The sequence below is a fragment of the Parasteatoda tepidariorum genome, chromosome 1 (genome assembly GCF_982258835.1).
Source record: "Parasteatoda tepidariorum strain Cologne lab strain chromosome 1, Ptep-v5.0, whole genome shotgun sequence".
In the NCBI taxonomy this organism is placed as follows: domain Eukaryota; kingdom Metazoa; phylum Arthropoda; class Arachnida; order Araneae; family Theridiidae; genus Parasteatoda; species Parasteatoda tepidariorum.
In genome coordinates, this window is record NC_141755.1 from 123,550,872 (window position 1) to 123,570,372 (window position 19,501).

General features: G+C 29.9%; 1 long non-coding RNA gene across 11 annotated transcripts; it reads right to left on the reverse strand.

Annotated features, from left to right (window-relative positions):
* Nucleotides 1-6,676: 6,676 nt before the first annotated feature.
* Nucleotides 6,677-17,602, reverse strand: LOC147816870 (uncharacterized). 11 transcript variants are annotated; one of them, XR_015429308.1, is made up of 6 exons: nt 17,186-17,602; nt 16,614-16,749; nt 16,247-16,427; nt 13,125-13,323; nt 8,866-8,955; nt 6,677-7,846 (listed from the first exon to the last, which is right to left on the reverse strand). It is a non-coding gene; the product is annotated as an uncharacterized LOC147816870 (long non-coding RNA). The 11 variants fall into 11 exon arrangements; XR_015429300.1 differs by lacking the exon at nt 6,677-7,846 and adding an exon at nt 14,360-14,420 and having other exon boundaries at nt 8,609-8,955; XR_015429311.1 differs by lacking the exon at nt 16,614-16,749 and having other exon boundaries at nt 17,186-17,601.
* Between the last annotated feature and the right edge of the window lie 1,899 nt (nt 17,603-19,501).

Genomic DNA, 19,501 nt, shown 5'->3' on the forward strand with positions numbered 1-19,501 from the left:
ATTTGTACCCAGAGGTATTTATTTGTTATGAGAATTTGGTGGACTTTGTGATCCCGACAGTTTCAACATGCACCAGTCACCATTTTATACATAGGTATTTTCTGCCGGTTGGATTCAAACTCCCACTCTCACCAACTCGAGTCCAACGCACTATTAACCAGGCCAAATTTATTAGTTTATTTTATAAAAGTCATTGCACAACTGACCCGATTGCGAGCTAACGACTACTAATAGTCAACTACGTGACCTTGTAATTTTGAACCGAATCCAGAAGACAAGGGAACTGCTAGATTTGTACCCAGAGGTATTTATTTGTTATGAGAATTTGGAGGACTTTGTGATCCCGACAGTTTCAACATGCACCAGTCACCATTTTATACATAGGTATTTTCTGCCGGTTGGATTCAAATTCCCACTCTCACCAACTCGAGTCCAACGCCCTATTAACCAGGCCAAATTTATGAGTTTATTTTATAACAGTCATTGCACAACCGACCCGTTTGCGAGTTAATAACTATTATTATTCAACTCCTAGGCCTTGTAATTTTGAACCGAATCCAGAAGACAAGGGAACCGCTAGATTTGTACCCAGAGGTATTTATTTGTTATGAGAATTTGGAGGACTTTGTGATCCCGACAGTTCCAACATGCACCAGTCAACATTTTATACATAGGTATTTTTTTGCTGGTTGGATTCAAACTCCCATTCTCACCAACACGAGTCAAACGCCTTATTAACCAGGCCAAATTTATTACTTTATTTTATAACAGTCATTGCACAACTGACCCGATTGCGAGCTAACGACTACTAATAGTCAACTCCGTGGCCTTGTAATTTTGAACCGAATCCAGAAGACAAAGGAACTGCTAGATTTGTACCCAGAGGTATGTGTTTGTTATGAGAATTTGGGGGACTTTGTGACCCCGACAGTTTTAACATGCACCAGTCACCTTTTATTCATGGGTATTCTTCTGCCGGTTGAATTCAAACTCCCACTCTCACCAACACGAGTCAAACGCCCTATTAACCAGGCCAAATTTATTAGTTTATTTTATAACAGTCATTGCACAAACGACCCGATTGCGAGTTAACGACTACTAATATTCAACACCGTGGCCTTGTAAATTTGAACCGAATCCAGAAGACAAGGGAACTGCTAGATTTGTACCCAGAGGTATTTATTCTTTATGAGAACTTGGGGGACTTTGTAACCCCGACAGTTTTAACATGCACCAGTCACCATTTTATACATAGGTATTTTCTGCCGGTTGGATTCAAACTCCCACTCTCACCAACTCGAGTCCATCGCCCTATTAACAAGGCCAAATTTATTAGTTTATTTTATAACAGTCATTGCACAACTGACCCGATTGCGAGCTATCGACTACTTATATTCAACTCCGTGGCCTTGTAATTTTGAACCGAATCCAGAAGACAAGGGAACTGCTAGATTTGTACCCAGAGGTATTTATTTGTTATGAGAATTTGGAGGACTTTGTGATCCCGACAGTTTCAACATGCACCAGTCACCATTTTATACATAGGTATTTTCTGCCGGTTGGATTCAAACTCCCACTCTAACCAACTCGAGTCCAACGCCCTATTAACAAGGCCAAATTTATTAGTTTATTTTATAACAGTCATTGCACAACTGACCCGATTGCGAGCTAACGACTACTAATATTCAACTCCGTGGCCTTGTAATTTTGAACCGAATTCAGAAGACGAAGGAACTGCTAGATTTGTACCCAGAGGTATTTGTTTGTTATGAGAACTTGGGGGACTTTGTAACCCCGACAGTTTTAACATGCACCAGTCACCATTTTATACATGGGTATTCTTCTGCCGCCTGGATTCAAGCTCCCGTTCTCACGAACACGAGTCCAACGCCCTATCAACCAGGCTATCCCGGCCAAATTTATTAGTTTATTTTATAACTGTCATTGCACAGCCGACCCAATTTCGAGTTTACGACTACTAATATTCAACTCATTGGCCTTGTCATTTTAAACCCAATCCAGTAGTCCCTGGAGCAGGTGAGGGTCGTTACATTAATACTGTTTGTTAAAATAAAAAGAACATTTCGTAAGATGATATTACTTAATTGATGTTTATATTGAAAATATTTCTTCATTATTTTTGCTTTCCTTTTAATTATTTGAAGTACATTTTTTAAATTTTAGTGCAAGAAATTTTTTTTTCATTTTTTATGTAAATTTTTGGCTTATAAGGGTTTATTAAAGGGTCTATTAAATATCAGAGAGAATAAATGTCATCCGTGTTTGAAATATCAGCTCTGCTCTTGATGGTGTATAGTGGCTAGGATGTGAAAGAGCGACTGTTCCGGGCATCCAGCCAAAACGAGCATTCAACATATCAGTGGAACACACTCAAGCTTTATATCAATTAGTTTTAGATAATTACAATTGTAGAATAATTATCTTATTATAGAATGAAATGTTTTAAAAGACAAATATCTGTTAATGTTTAACATTTAATCAACAAAAAAACAGAACCAATATTGAAATCTAAAGAGTTTATTATTTTTAATTACTGATGAAGTTTGTGATAGAAAAAAAAATTAAAGCCTGATAGATTTCAGAATTTTAGAAACAACTTCTATTTATACTATTACAATCAAATAGGTTTCGATGTCTTTTATCCCGGTCTCATCAGTGATTCAGCATATTTCGATAACATTTTTGTTTTGTTCTTACTTAATATTAATTTGTTTGCGACAGTTAATTTGTATACCTCTTTTACTACATTTTCGAGGAATTTAAAAATATGATATTGAGGATTTTAACTGAAATGAAATTTGCTTTTTTTGTATGCCTCTTTTATTACGTCATCATCACACCCACACGCAACTGTCTACTCTAAATAATGCTATATAGAATGCGATAGCAAAACAAACGTGTGTAGTTATTTAAATTCTTATTCAAAAGTATTAGTTAAATTTTTTTCTTTTTTTTGAACTGACAATTTCTGTACTTTTTTAGATATTTTAAAGTGCTATTTAAAACCCTGCATATCACATGAAAGCATTAAATACATCATTTGTACAATTTTAAAGTAAAATAAAAGGGAATTCTGATCCTTAAAAACAAATATTAAATAGTCTGATGATCGAATGATGGGGCAAAAAAAAAAACTTTTTTACCTTTAAATTATTTACATATAAATAATTTATTGATACTCAAATTGCTTGAAAGATGATATGTTTCCTACTAATGACAACGAAGTTTTTTGTTTTATTCAGTCATTTATTTATATTTATTATGTCCGACAATGTAAAAAAGAAAAAAAATGCATTTTGGGCTTCTGAGGGCCCCAGCTCCGAATAAAACTTTAAAAAAAGAGGGGGGGGAATTAGGATCTGGGGCCCTTGTCATCTCGGGGCACTAAGCAACAGCTTATTTAGCTTATACGTAAATCCGGCCTTGGATACAGTGAAGAGTAATCACATCTAAAAGTGACCTCTTTTTTAGAAGCAAGATACTGCTCAGAATACTTACGCATAACCCTTCGTCTTCACCCAGATTGTCACAGTGACGTCATAAAGAGTCATAAATATCACAGCAGTCACAGGTATGACCGTTCTGAAATGTTTCTCAGAGGCCATAAGGTGACTGATGATACTCTGTCTCGTGAAATCGCATAAAAGTCTCCATGATTGTGACTTTTGTTACTTCCCAGTTAGCAAAATAAGGTTCATTTTAACTCAGGAAACCTTTTAACATAAACCTCAAAAGGTTTGTTATGTGGTTTACATGTAAACTTTCTAACCTTAAAACGAGATCTGACAATCTGCTCCATTCTACAAACATTACCCTAACCCAAAACCTTGGAAAACATCCTTCGATATAAAAACCTCTAATCGAGGTTTTAGGATGAAATTAACCTTAAATCAATGTGTGTACTTAGGGTTTTCAAGCGTAAAAACATCCTTTATCAAAGCTAGTCTCAAGGTAAAAATAATCTTAAATCTAGGTAGGGTAAACTAACCAGTGAAGGAACACTTAAGCTTCGCTTGCCTTTTAAAAAATCATATTAATTTCAAAACTCGTAATTTTTTTTAAATGACAGTGTCAACATATTTGTTACTAATTGCAAATTATGTAAAAAAAATTGTAGAGAACTTACATAATATTGTTTTAAAGTTTTGGAGGTTCAAATAACAAGTAGTAAGAAGACCCAGTGAAGGAACAGCTCTTACCAGTGAATGAACACCCAGTAAAGGAACACTTAATTTTGGTTATTTTTTAATGCTCTTTATGAATTTATAAGCCATACAAATATTTAAAAACAAGCCTATTCTTGAAATTATGACATATAAATACTTGGAAAATGTTAACTTTTTTTTTGTAATCATGAATTGAAAATTAAAGTGTCAACATATTAACACATACTGTTCATTCACTGGGAAATCTATGCCCAGTAAAGGAACATGCCTGTTCGCTCACTGGTTAGAAGTTATTTTTCGTATTTTTAACATACTTTTGATACGGAACATCACTAAAGGTACAAGAAAATTAAAGTTTATCTTTTATTTTCATTAACTTAGAAAAAAAAAACCCAGTAAAGGAACACTTGTTCCTTCTCTGGTATTTCATCCGTTTGGTGATCCAGTGAATAAACACTCCCTTATCTAAGTACTTTATCATGCTATAATGCTTAAAAAAAATAAACGCAAGTTCAATAACTATATTTTGAATTCTCTTTTTCACAGTGAGAAAAATAAAATTATTACATGCAATTAATTCCACTTCAAACATATAAATACAAACACTCACCTTATATTTTTTTCAAAGAAACAAGGTGTTGCAGAGATAATAACAAATTCAAAAATTTTTCCAGAGAAGTCTATTTGACCAGGTAGTCCAAAGCATTGCTAGATGACTTCCTATTGTTTGGCAGTAAGCTATTGTTACCAATCAATCTAAAGAAAAACTTTCAAATTCTTATTTTTAATCAATATATATGAAATGTTCCTTCACTGGTTGGTTTACCCTAATTACAAAGTTTCTTTTTGCAAAGTCTTGTATACTCAGCTAAAATCCACCTTGTCATGAAATTTTAGTGGACAATGCCATTTGATCCTATCGCTAGTGTGACGTTAGACATTATGGATCTAAGTGACCATTTTACTTAAACGACAATAAAAAAAGCTTTAAAAAATAATTTTTAAGCCTTTTAGGATGAAAGGTTTGAAACAGCAATATTTTTGCTTTATTGAAAAAAGGTTTTTAGTACAAACGTTTCCGTGACAATAAAAATAAAGCATGCTTTCTGGGGAAAATATCACATGACCGTTCTGAAATGTCCCCGAGAAGCCATAAGAAGGTGACTGATGATACTCTGTTTTGAAATCCCATAAAAGTCTCCATGACTTTTGTTAATTAGTTGCAGCAGTTGTTTCAATTTCTAATCTTTTCTTCAATTATAACTTTTATTACACTAATATGCCAAAAATTTTAGGGTACTTATATAAATTTCACAAACAGCATGTTGGTGACAGCTTTTCAGATTAAACAACCAATAAGAACATCAATTTCTATTTACCGATTGGATATGATTATCATCAAGTATTCTCAAAAAATCTGATATACTTTTGTTAAATTTAATTCATATTTTTACATGGGTCGATATTTTTATTGCAACAAGTAAAATTTCTAAAGACTCGCAATATCGTATTCAAAAATTATCACATAATATTTAAGATGTTATCATTGACATTTAATTTTTCTAACAATCGATAATTATAGTTACAAATAATGATAGTGACTTTTTCGTATTCAATATCATTGTAGGCGATATTCTCGTATTTGATGCACATATGTTTATCAGGATGTACTTTGAAAATACCAGTAGAGATATATTTTTCAAATTTACTAATTTATTTTGATATTTGCCACTATTTCTGTAGTTTGGATAGCGTATAATACTCATATGCATTTAAGTAAGTATCCGCTATATTTTGATGGCAGAATTTATTAGCAAAAAGTGCAAAAAAAAGCACGATGTGCAAAACGAATTCTATCACTATGTGCTTGAAAACATGAAAATTTAATGCAAAATGAGTATTAGACTTTCTGGAAGGCTGCATTTAGTAGTTTAATTGATCAATTTTATTAACTATTCGAATTTATAAGGGGTCGTTCGAATATTACAAAAGCAAAGCAGATGGTTTTGAGATTATTTTGCCCACAAGGGTGAGGAGTTTGAGAAATGCTTACCGATAACATTAAAATCACATTTTCAAAACTTTTCAATTTAAAAAAATTGCACTTAGTAAACTTTATTTCAAATTTAAAGTTACGAAATAAAGAATTGGACTAAATTTCCTTTTCCCGAGGTTAAGACTTTACCACTGAAAGTAAACTCAAGATTCCTAAAGAGACAGGGAACTTTATAAAATGAAACTCTTGTTTTGCTAACTTGCATCGCTTATTTTAGTTTGAAGCTGATTTTTCACAAAAGTATTTTATTTTCAAGTTAGTAAAAAAAAAGTTTTAGACTTTCTTACATAAGCGATGGAAGTGCAACTCTTATTTTGCTAACAAGAGGGGGGTGAGTGCCAAATTTACGAAAACTCGCTTATAAAATATTTGAACGGCCTTTAAAAATCGAAATGTACTATATAGAAGTAATATTAAGCAACAACACTAAAAATAATTTCAAAATTACAAGTTTATTCACAAGAGTTTTTACAAGAGTTGTTTGCCACTTAATAAAACAATGTATTTGTACAAGAGAGGGTTTAAATATTCACTTAAAAAAACTGTTACAACATATGATCCGGAAAATAACAATTTCTATTACAGTTCATCTATACAGTATCATTCCCAAATGTCTAGGTGCAAATCTTAATTACCATCTCGAAAAGCAGTTGTACAGAAGTTTTTTACTATTCTGAATATTCTTTAAAATTTTATCAGTATATTTATTTAAAAAACTGTTTACATGTTTTGTTATAGAAAAAACCTTGCTGCAGGCAGTATTGTGAAGGTTTTGCATCTGGGCTCTTTTACAATAGCGCATGAATACATTGTTTATTTCAAAATTGACAATTCAATAAAATGATACACAAGTATGAAAACAAAGTTTGAATAAAAGAATATAATTTAGAATTTTCACACTAAACGAATCAACTCAATAGCTTCCAAACAATATTACAGGTTGCAGAAACAAATTTTAAGAGTTAATATTTAAATTCTCTATTCCAGGCAGATTTAACGAAACTGAGACATGGTAACCATGTTAAAATTCCTTCCCTACTCTGAAAGTGGGCTACTATATCTTCTATCAAAGTTATTTCGCGCTCGGCAAAGAAAAAAAGATAACAAAAAGAGAGTGGGCCTTTTTTATTTTGATGCAACAAACCTAAATTTTGTCTGACAATTATGTATAGATAAGATACCTAATGAAGGAAGTTCAACAAAAGCAAATATAACGATGATTAACATTTATTAAAAACGAACGTTATACGAACATTATTAAAAAAATGCGACATACATAAAAAATCATCATTCATACATCACTTGGAAATTTTTTATTTATGAAAACAGTTAAAAAATTCCAAACTTTAGTAATAAATAAGGTTTACCAACAAATGTTAACAGGTTTCAAAAAATAAATCTTAACATTAATAAACTGAGCAACCTGAATGTTCAAACTGAGTAATAAATGTTAAAATATAAGATGTTTGTTGCATATTTTACTTGAGAGGAAAATAATTAAAAATTTCAATCATTTAAAAAAAAATCAATAAGGGACAGTTTTATTGTTAACTAAAGACATCTAAAAAGTCCTAACATCTTTTGTTGTGAAATTTTTTAAAGCCTGAAAATTAAAAAATTTGTTACATAAATATCAGTTAAATCAATATAAACTAATTTTAAAACAATACAATTCCTGATTTTTACCAATTAAATTTAAATTCCAAATTTCTTAAATTTTCAACCCAAGTGGAATAAACCCCTTTTCAAAAAGAAATATCAAATATCTAAACAGTGTAAAATAGCAATCTAGTTTAAATAATAATATTAATTTTGGAGCTTTTTAATGTCATTCTCAAATAAGTGAAGAAAAAAAATTATGAATTTCTTAAAAAATGAAAATAAGTGATATTTTTAATATATCTTATATAAAATAATTTAAGTTATGTTTTCAATATTTTACGTAAAATTGTATTATATATTACTTAAAAGAACATAATCAATTTATCAATACCACTAAATGAACTAATCACATATTAAACATAGATACTACTAAAATCATATATTGAATTCACAATTACAAATAGCATAATAATTTTCATTATCAAATAATTTTAAGTATGAATACCCAAAACTCTTGTCAGAAAAGATGGAAAAAATTAGCAAAATATGATAAAATAAGATTTTTTACATTATTTGAAAACCAATAACAAATAGAGAAAATAAGGTTGAAATTTGGAAAATAAATAGTTTTACAGGGGTTTATTGCTTCAGAGAATATCGTAGTAATGAGAGGAGCATGACATTCATTCACATGCAAGTTTGTCGGAACCACGAAATATTATCGTAATAAGGGAATTATTGTTGTATGGGATATCGTAGTAGCAAGAGTTCACTTTAATTTAAATAATACATAGTTAATTTTGAGTAGCAGTTTATTGCTATGCAATAGTTATGTAATGCTTAACTTTTACAAAGTCTAACTATGGAACAAAAGAATTTTGAGATAGTTTTCATGATTTTTAAATCTAACCAACCACAGTTTTTAATGGCAAATTTCACCAGCCAAAAAATTCCAAATTCTGAAGATACACAATTCATATTTATTATTATTATTCATTTTAAGAAGCAAATATTTCCCACCTGTTTTATTAAAACACAAGCATTTCAATGTTCAGTTCATAGAGATAAAGAAAACCTTCTACAACCATCACATACGGATCATTTCATATCCTGAAATAATTCAGTGAAGTTAAACATCGCAATATGTAATAGAAAACTGAAGAATATACAATATTTATTTTAAATTTTGAAACTTTTATTACTTTATTAAGCAAAAAATTTTAAAATAAATGTTGAGTACAAAATGTAAAATGGCAGCAAAAAAAAAGCTTTATTTTTCAAAACACTTGATTTCCAAAAAGGAGTTTTGTGTAAGAAGAAAAAAAATATACATAAAATTAAAATTCGTAGACATCTATTTTACTCCCAGACGAGAGACTCAAAGCTTTAACAAACTTGCTTTTTTTTAATGATTATTTCATGGCAGTAAGTTTCAAAAAATAAAATAGCAAGAAATTCATATATTTCTCATTTTTCAAGCACTTACTTTCGGGGACATAAGTGATTATCATCAAATATTAGTTTTTTACCCATCAGCATAGATAGGAAAAAATCCAGTAGATTTCATGAAATATTATAAATTTCATAATAACTGATGCATAATGTACTAAATATTTTACACATAAGGAATTTTTATAGTAATAAAAAAATAGAAAAAATTTAATATTTTTCAGTTATGATTGACATTAAATATACTTAAAATGATTAGTATTATATTCACTCATAATTTTGAATACTAAAAGGCATTTAATTTATCAAAGATAACTAAAAGAGTTTTTTCATTAATTTCAAATGGAGTCCTGAATAAAAATAAACTGAACGATTTTAGAACAAAAAAAGTTTTGAATTGATATCTCTAAATGAGGCCTACTTCATTATGTACTTGTTTAAATAATTAAACAAGCATTAATCTATTTCAATGGTGATTTTTTTAAGAAACTTACACAATTTTAGGGAATTTTTTAAATGTACAGAAACTAGGAAAATTTTTATTAAATCAGTAGACCAAGAGAAACTGGCAAAAATCCAGTAGAGTTGGCAGCTATGTATCAGTGTTTTTCTTTTCACTTGAGACTCCTTTTTTTTTATACACTTTAGTGTTTTGAAAATAAAAACTCAGTGCACCCTAATATACAATCAGTATTTGATCAGGGTGCAGAGCCAAATATTTCAACAAAAAATAAGTATGTTTTAAGTACTTTTTATGCACTCAGAAATATTTTTCAGCACTATATACTTTAACAAAATACAAAATAATTTTTAGAAACTTTACATGATTATGATATAAGAGGGTGGAAAATGAAGCCTGAAATTGAGAATATTTCGCAAAATGCAGCAGAGTTGTACATGAGAGTGCAATAATTTCCCCGAACCTAGCTCAGCAAAAGCACATTCAGTTTCGCAAGTATATTATCAAACATGTAAAATGTTTGGCGCTTTCGTACGCTGTAGACAGATGGTACACCGAAATAGATTGTAGGTGAATGAATTAGAAAAACGTTGAATAGACCCCAATGTAAAAAATATGCCTTTGCATAATACAAGACGAAAATCGACAGGGTAAAGAAAAAAATGTCATTTTCGAAAAGGGAAAATTAAGCACTTTTAAAAAAACACCCACTGAAAAAAGGACCTTTAAGCAGGTCTTTTAAAAAACGAAAATAAGCGCCTGTATGTACTTTAAAAAAACGCTATGCACCATATTTATTAATTTGACTTGTTAAGGTTGGAGTTCTTATGTAACAGTATTAAGTAAATAGTATTGTAAAACATAAATTAGATAAATGCCAGAAAGCTTCTCATTTTTAAATTCAAAAATTATATGGAACAAATAAATGTTTTGCAAATTTATATTTTGATTATTAATTATAAATAATTTATTCAGCATAGTGTAGTAAACTTTTATGCATATTTTCCTATCAGTTCTTTTATTTCAGTTGTTTTGTAACAGTTTCTTTTTATAGAAACTCATCAATTTCAACATCGAATTTTAAATTATGTGAGTGTATGCTGAGGATAAACTAACTCATAAATTGTTCCAAATTATTTTTACATGAAACGGCGAAGTATTGTTAAAGATGCGCCCCTTGAAAAATTGTTTCAAGCCTTTAAAAATGTTACTTTCTTTAACTATGCTGACGTAAGTTAATTGTAAACATTTTAACTCAAACAAAAACATAATGTAGAGGATAGAGTTTGAATAGCAAGGTTAGAGAATTAAAAAAAAAAGATAATAATTTATAATAATTTAGTTTTCGGCTGCTTACTAGGGTCAAAGTTTTTGCTTCATCAAGGGAAAACTGATGGTCAATGTGAAAATTACATAAATAACCATTTAAAAAAAATACACACGTTTTGTAACATTTGTAAAATTTTCCGAATTAGAATTTTTAAAGAAGTTAGCTACCTACTAATATAAGAGTTCACTCTTGTAATTTCCAATCCTGTATAAAATATCCCACTACCCTACACGGGGGCACAAAAATGAGCACTTCATAAGATTTGCGAATAATACTAAGTAAACTTGGTTTGCAGTAAAAATAATGGATATTATTTACATACTCATTTCCTTAGTTCATTAAAAAATATAATTTATAAAATTAAAAGAAAGGAAAATTTAGGTTTATAATACCCCTAATTAAACAGGAGTAATAATTGTTACAGTTTTTACAATACTTTTTTAACTGACATTCTTCTCATGAGATAACTTCTATTGCCAACGATTTTGTCCTGTCTCATGATCAGCACTCAAAAGAACAGTGGTCTTAATACAGCTCTTCCGGCTTCTCACGAAACAGCAATGAATCATCTAGTGGCATCCGTTTGTTGAATTCTATCACAGACATAATTCTGGTGGGGGAGTACTGTAATGTATCAACCACTACAAATATATACAGTTGAACCTGTTTATCTCGAACCTCTTAATCTCAAAAACCTCTATATCTCAAAATTTCTAAAATTCCCGATATTTACTCTCTAAAATCAATGTATTTTCCATGTTCATGTCGAAATATTTTTTTAAAACCTCCGTTTCTCGAATTTTCAGAGCTGGTTTTAAGAATAGCTGTGATGATGATGAATAAGAGTTTGAAGGCATCAGTAAAGATGAAGAAACTGTTAACTCTGAAAATGCAGTGCCAAATTTGCCAGAATGAAGCGCAATAAAATCTGGATTTAATGTTGACATAAATTTTGGAGGTTTTTATAAGTGGACAACTGCCTGGCAACATGCGGAACATTAACAGATGCAAAAGTCATAGATAATGTCAAAGGAATATCCAATGAAGAGGAAGAAGCTGAAGATCATATTGATGAATCAAAAGTGAATGCAAAAGAAGAAGAAAAAGCTGTAGAATTCTTATAAACTATTCTTGAATCCCAGGAAAAATGTTGGCTTTGATGGATTTGCGCTCTTTCTAACCTCATAAGAATAATCTAAACAAATAAGGTTATACGTCAAAAATCATGGAAAAATAATTTTCAGTGTTAAATGTATGTTAAATTTTTTTTATGTAAATAGATATATGTGGTATAATTAATTTAAAGAAATGTGTATATTTTTCTACTAAAAACAATTAAAGTACTTTTAATAGAATTTCCTAATTAGTATACCTGTATAACCTCTTAATCTCAAATTTTTCGCCTTTCCTGTGAGATACAACAGGTTTGACTGTTCACTAGTATAAAAGACATGTTAACTCGATTTTATGTACCTTTTCATAGATGAAGGTTGATGTTAACTACCCCCAATGTATACTAATTGAAGTAAAATAATGCACTGAAAGACAAAATTATGGAGAAATATTAATAATTTGTTTAAGAGAGGGTAAAAGGGCTCTAGTAGCGTAAGGGATCCTAAGGACCCATAGCTTCCAAAAATCTAACAGGATCACTGATGGGTTTTAAATGAAATATCAATCTTCTCAAATTCTTCTTCTTATGACAGATCATTATTATCCCTTTAATTCAGAGACAAGGATTGTGTTTTGAGAAATAATGTTAAGAAATAATGAACTGCAAAGATCAATCTAGAATAATTTATTTTTTTTGATGTTTTCTAATCTAAATTTATTTACTTTTCATTTGATATTTAACTGACAAATTGGGTTCCTGTCTTATTTCTACAGTAATAAAGTTGCAATTTTTTTTTAAACCATTTGAGCTAGTAATATTGAGTTCTTTAGTTATAATATTGTTTGTAAATAATATTAAGCAATATTAATATGTTTTATATAATTAAGCAATATTTATAGAACTTTTAAAAGGTCTCTTTTACATACCATATGAGAAAAGACGAGGTTCGAAAGTGATGAGGAAAGTATTCCCATCTAACAATCCTATTGGAGATAGCACAGGCTGGTGTCGTAGATTGTGTTTTCGCAATGGAACATAATCAACGAGCAATTCTTTATGAGGCTAAATAATATTATTGATGCTTGTATTTCTAACTTCTGCAATTACTTTCAAAGAATGCATAGCCTATAAATATTCAAACTGAATTAACTCACGTAAATATGTATAAAAATTTAAACAAAACAGTTTAGAGGCCGTCAATGTTACCCAGATAATTAAAGCTAAGAATATATTTGAAATAAAAATTACAAGTTACAATCTATCAATCATCTTACACAGTTTCTCAATGTTCTAAGTTTAAAATTTCACAAATTGTTGTAAAATTTTATTTTTTAATTTCAGTAGTCATCAAAAATAAAAAAAACTGAGAACGTATTTCACAATTAAAAATCAATTAATTTCAATTAAAAAATCAATTAAATCAATTAATTTAAAATCAGTTAATTTAAAAGTTAAGTTAAAAACAAAAGTTAAGTTAAAAACAAAAAAATCAATTAATTTAAAAATCAATTAATCTCCGTAAATGCAACAGCTCACTTTTTAATTTCATGTAACTAAACTAAATATAATTCAATTCTATCCCAACTGCGTACCAAAATCAATTTATAATCTTTTATTTTTTCTTCAACCACATTGAACATCGGTATAAATATTAATAGGTTTACTTTGATTTTTAACGAGCTTCCTGGAATTAAATCTCCAGCCAGCTTAATTAACATTAGACATCGTGAGATTAGTACAATTGGCTTGAATTTTGACTCTGTCCATTTTTAATGGATCTCTTTCGGTATTCCAAACCAACAATTAGATATGCACTTCTTAACTGGCATTTAATCAGACAGGTCATAGTGAGTTTATCACCCATGGCTTATTCTTATTTATATCATTATTCAAAATATATTATTGTTCCTCAAAATATTAAGTGTAAACTAAGTAACAAGAGCTCTGCATTATTTTATGAAATATAAGTTTCGTACAGTCATCCTGCTCCTGTTTTTCATCACTTATGATTTATTTTATTTTCAACATATATCATCGGTAATTATTATCGAAGCAACATCCACCTATTCCAACTGGAATTGTAAGGTTTAAGTATACTATTTCACTAAGTTTGTTTTCTGTTAAAAATCAACAAAATCATCAAAGTAAATTTTTTACTTACATCAGCTTCAAAATAATCGCCACATGCAGAATTTGACCAATTTGGTGATCAGCTAGCTAAGCTAAGAATGAGTAGTTTCAAATTCCAAGATTAAAGTCAATTTTTTTCAGTAAATAAGACAAGTTTCAAAATTATGAATATGTTCTACAACGCCTGTATTTCAAGTTTAAATACAGATTTCAATGAAATTCACTTATAATTGGATATTCAAAGGAAACTGAAAAGCAATGACTACAGCAATTATCAGCAACTTGTAAAACAATAGTAATTGTTCTGCAATTAAACCAGGTATGAGATAATTACCGCTCACATGCCAGTCTGAAAATATTTTTTTATGACTTGACATAAATAAAAACTTGAAATAATTGAGCTACAAGTTACCAACTAATAATAGCCTCAAACAGTTTCTCAATGTTCTGAAATTAAAATTTCCCATATTCTTTCAGTGGTAAAAGTTTCAATCTCACTTTTTAAATACTAAGTAAAATAGATCCACGCTTTTAAAACTTCGCTGTCGATATCTTTAATTTACCGGTTACATCATTTTATCCAAATTAGAAATTTAAGAATTCGAACAAAGCTGAATTTTAATATATTTAATATTTCTAAACATTTTTCCTGCGTGAATTTCACTATTGTATAACTTCAAAAATAACTGAAAATGATACGAAATTGCATAATTTCATAACATTAATTATGCAAAAAATTTATCTCGTGATTTGTAAAAATTTTAATAGCTTATACCTAGTCATTATGCCCCATTGTTTAAACTTACTTAGCCGCCGAGTCAATGAATTAATGTTAGCTTGTGATTAAAATATATGTTATAGTAAGTCCTATGTTAGTAATTAGCCAGAAATAATGTACGTAAAATATGAATGCATAACGAACTTCCTTAATCATGAACTGCTTTAAATTTGCTGATCCAGGCATATTTGCATTAAAGAAGGGAACATTCAAAAAATTTTCCAAATTTATTTACTTTTTGAAACTATGGCTAGATAGTGTGTCATGTTATTTTACCTTTTTAAAATATCCTTTTATCATGTGCTATACTTAGCCAGTTTCTCAACTAAACTAACCGAATCATCTGTAATAAATATTGTTCAGTGTTGAAATTTTTAATTCAACAGATACTTTTGAGCACTGAATATACATCAATATACATCAATAACATACAATATATATCCATTAAAAAATTTTCGATCTGCAAATAGAATCGGCAGAGAAATAAGATTAAAAACAGGACTAGTTTTGTAGAAGCCCATTTATAAATATTTAATCTATTTTAATAGAAATTTGATTTCTCGTTAATCGAAAGAAATCACCCGACAAATATTTGTTAGCCTACTACCAAATTTCTTACTTACCTAAATCATTAAAGGCCAGAGTGAGCATAATAAGTTTTAAGTACAGATAAGTATTTAAAAAGATTTCCACTCATAAAGAGTGGAAACATTTATCACTTTTTCAGTGACAAAAAGGGGAACATTTCTTGACCCAACGATAACTTAAATATACTAAACAGTTTAGTTTTTTTATTTAATTTTTTTTAATAGTTTAGTTTTTAAATTTGATATAGTACACATTAATTTTTTTAATTAATAGAATAATGTAGAGCTATTGCCTATAGATACTACATAAATGCTAGACACATTATAAAGTTAGATTTCTTTGTTCAGTGAAATTTATCATAACGCAATTATAAATACGTAGATAAAAATAAGACAGACGTGAAGTATTAACACGACAAACATACAACAATTAAGTGTTTTCATCTGAGGTATACTATGATTTGGGAGAAAAGAAATTTTGAAAAATGCGGTGCTATGATATGACAGCGATTTTTAAGCTCTAAGGGTTTTAAATAATGTAAGCTATAATTACACAAGCAGACGTTGAATTGTCAGTTGTAGTTCATTTACGTCGCACTAGAGCTGCACAATGGGCTATTGGTGACGGTCTGGGAAACATCACTGAGGATGATTCGAAGACATACCATCACAATTTCGATCCTCTACAGAGGGGATGATGTGAAAAACACAGGAGGGTGGTATTTAATAAATTACTAAAAAAGAGAGGTAGATTTTATGAAACACAGTATTTCAATGTTGTAAATCTGATTATCAAAAAATTATTTTATAAAACATATTTTAAAGAAATTTTTAAAAAAATAAAAAACTATGTTTAATTTCAGTAGCATAATCAAAAAAGTAAGTATTATTGGTATATTATATCAATAAATTTGTCATACTTCACAAAAATCATAAACTTCATTTATTCAACTTAGCTGAATAAATTTCTGTCGCAAAGCTTTTTGACTGAGAACAAGTTAATCAATTACATAGCTGCAAGCAGTATACCAGGTGAGACAAAACTGATGGTTTCAACTGTAAAGAGTAAAAGAATTTACCAAAACAAAAAAAATTTCACCATACAATGTCCGCTCAAAAATCAAATGGCAATCTGAAAGAGGGTTTTTCTTGAGAAAAAGGGAAAATATAGCAAACAAGTTTTTTTCCAGATTGTCAAGAAATTTTGGATTTGTAATAGTTAGGGATATTTACTGAAAAAAAACTTATCTCGTCCAGGACATTGAAAAAAAAATGAATAAAACCGAAATAAATTGAAAAAAAAAAAAACTCAATGAAAAGGGTGTTACTAAAAAAAGCCAAATAAATTGTTCAGCAATAATTACATAAACATATTTGAATTTAAACAAAATACAATTTAATATAACAACAGAAAGTTCAATTTTTTTACATTTCTTTTTCTAAATAACTAAATTTGTATTATTAAGGCCGTATACAGAATTATAAAACTTACATAACATAGAATCCAAGAGTTGGTTTGAGTATTCATACTTCACATTATTAAAAATTACTATATTTGCGATCGAGATATAAAAATGTGATTTGCAGTAGAATATACAATATGCATGGTATACCACAAAAAGTTTAAATTAGTTCCGTGACTATTTTTAACATTTTGTGGGTGGAAATAAAACTAACCAAGCATATAGCTTCATCAAAAACATACTCCTTTATGTTTTTTAAAGGAATTCCTAAGATACGAGGGATTTCTTCAACGAGGTTCTTTCTTCATAGTCCTATAAAATCAGAAAATTTGAATCTTATTTCTCGAACCTTATTGAAAGAAACAAAAATTTAAATTTTCTGCCTAATTTTATTCTGTTTGTTTTGATTACGACGTTTATGACTTCCTATTTCTGTTACATGAGTTCTTCAATCTTAAACTAATTGGTCAACCTATTGAAGTAGGGCAACTAGCTCATCCATTGTTTAAATTAAAACGAAATTCTCACTGCATGAGAAAAATTTGCAAATGGGAACTCTCAGAAATGTAAAGCAAAATCTGAGCAACTTTTCAAAAAAATTTCTTTTTTTTTCCTCCGCTTATTTTGCATTATATAATTTTTTCAAGGTGTTTTTCCATATTTTAGAGGGTCCTACATATAGGAACGAACGCATAATGGAAAAATAATAAAAATATAATAAATAAAATAAAATTGCGGGATGGGGTTCGAATTTCGAAGCCGTCTAACTCCCTTTAATATTAAGTTGTAATTTTGAAACTCGGACGCTGAGTTGGGGTCTATGGTCCAAAAGTATCTGCAGCAGGAAATTTTTAAAGGTGAATTAGGGGGGCCAGGGGGGCCCCTCAAAGTTCTATTGAATAGCTGACAGAAAGAGGACTTTTGAAGAGAAATTGTGTCCGGCTTCACGTGTTCTAGTGGTATGGTGGTTAGGACACGGGACAAGTAACTGACGGCAGGAGCGAGGGAGGGAAGGTTCGAATCCCAGTTTTATCAACTTTTAAAAAAAAATTTTTTTTTTTTCTTTTTCCGATTATTTTGCAATATATTATTATTTCAAGGTGTTTTTCCAAATCATAGAGGGTCCTACATATAGGAAATAATTTTTTTTAAATTGAGAAAATGGCGAATAATGGGTAAAAACTGGAAAAATCCAAGGAAATTGGCTTATTTCCATTGTTGTAAATTATTTTTGCAATATATTCGACAGTTTCTAATGCGTAAGGTGTTCTATGAGTAAAATTGTGCATCTTTCTTTGTTAAAGAGCGCTTAATGGAATAATAATAAAAATATAATAAATAAAATAAAATTGCGGGGTGGGTTCGAATTTCGAAGCCGTCTAACTCCCTTTAATATTAAGTTGTAATTTTGAAACTCGGACGCTGAGTTGGGGTCTATGGTCCAAAAATATCTGCAGCAGGAAATTTTTATAGGTGAATTAGGGGGAGCAGGAAGGCCCCTCAAAGTTCTATTGAATAGCTGACAGAAAGAGGACTTTTGAAGAGAAATTGTGTCCGGCTTCACGTGTTCTAGTGGTATGGTGGTCAGGACACGGGACAAGTAACTGACGGCTGGAGCGAGGGGGCGCAGGTTCGAATCCCAGTTTTATCAACTTTAAAAAAAAATTTTTTTTTTTTCTTTTTCCGATTATTTTGCAATATATTATTATTTCAAGGTGTTTTTCCAAATCATAGAGGGTCCTACATATAGGAAATAATTTTTTTTAAATTGAGAAAATGGCGAATAACGGGTACAAACTGGAAAAATCCAGGAAAATTGGCTTATCTCCATTGTTGTAAATTATTTTTGCAATATATTCGACAGTTTCTAATGCGAAAGGTGTTCTATGAGTAAAATTGTGTTTCTTTCTTTGTTCAAGAACGCATAATGGAATAATAATAAAAATATAATAAATAAAATAAAATTGCGGGGTGGGGTTCGAATTTCGAAGCCATCTAACTCCCTTTAATATTAAGTTGTAATTTTGAAACTCGGACGCTGAGTTGGGGTCTATGGTCCAAAAATATCTGCAGCAGGAAATTTTTATAGGTGAATTAGGGGGAGCAGGAAGGCCCCTCAAAGTTCTATTGAATAGCTGACAGAAAGAGGACTTTTGAAGAGAAATTGTGTCCGGCTTCACGTGTTCTAGTGGTATGGTGGTCAGGACACGGGACAAGTAACTGACGGCTGGAGCGAGGGGGCGCAGGTTCGAATCCCAGTTTTATCAACTTTAAAAAAAAAATTTTTTTTTTTCTTTTTCCGATTATTTTGCAATATATTATTATTTCAAGGTGTTTTTCCAAAT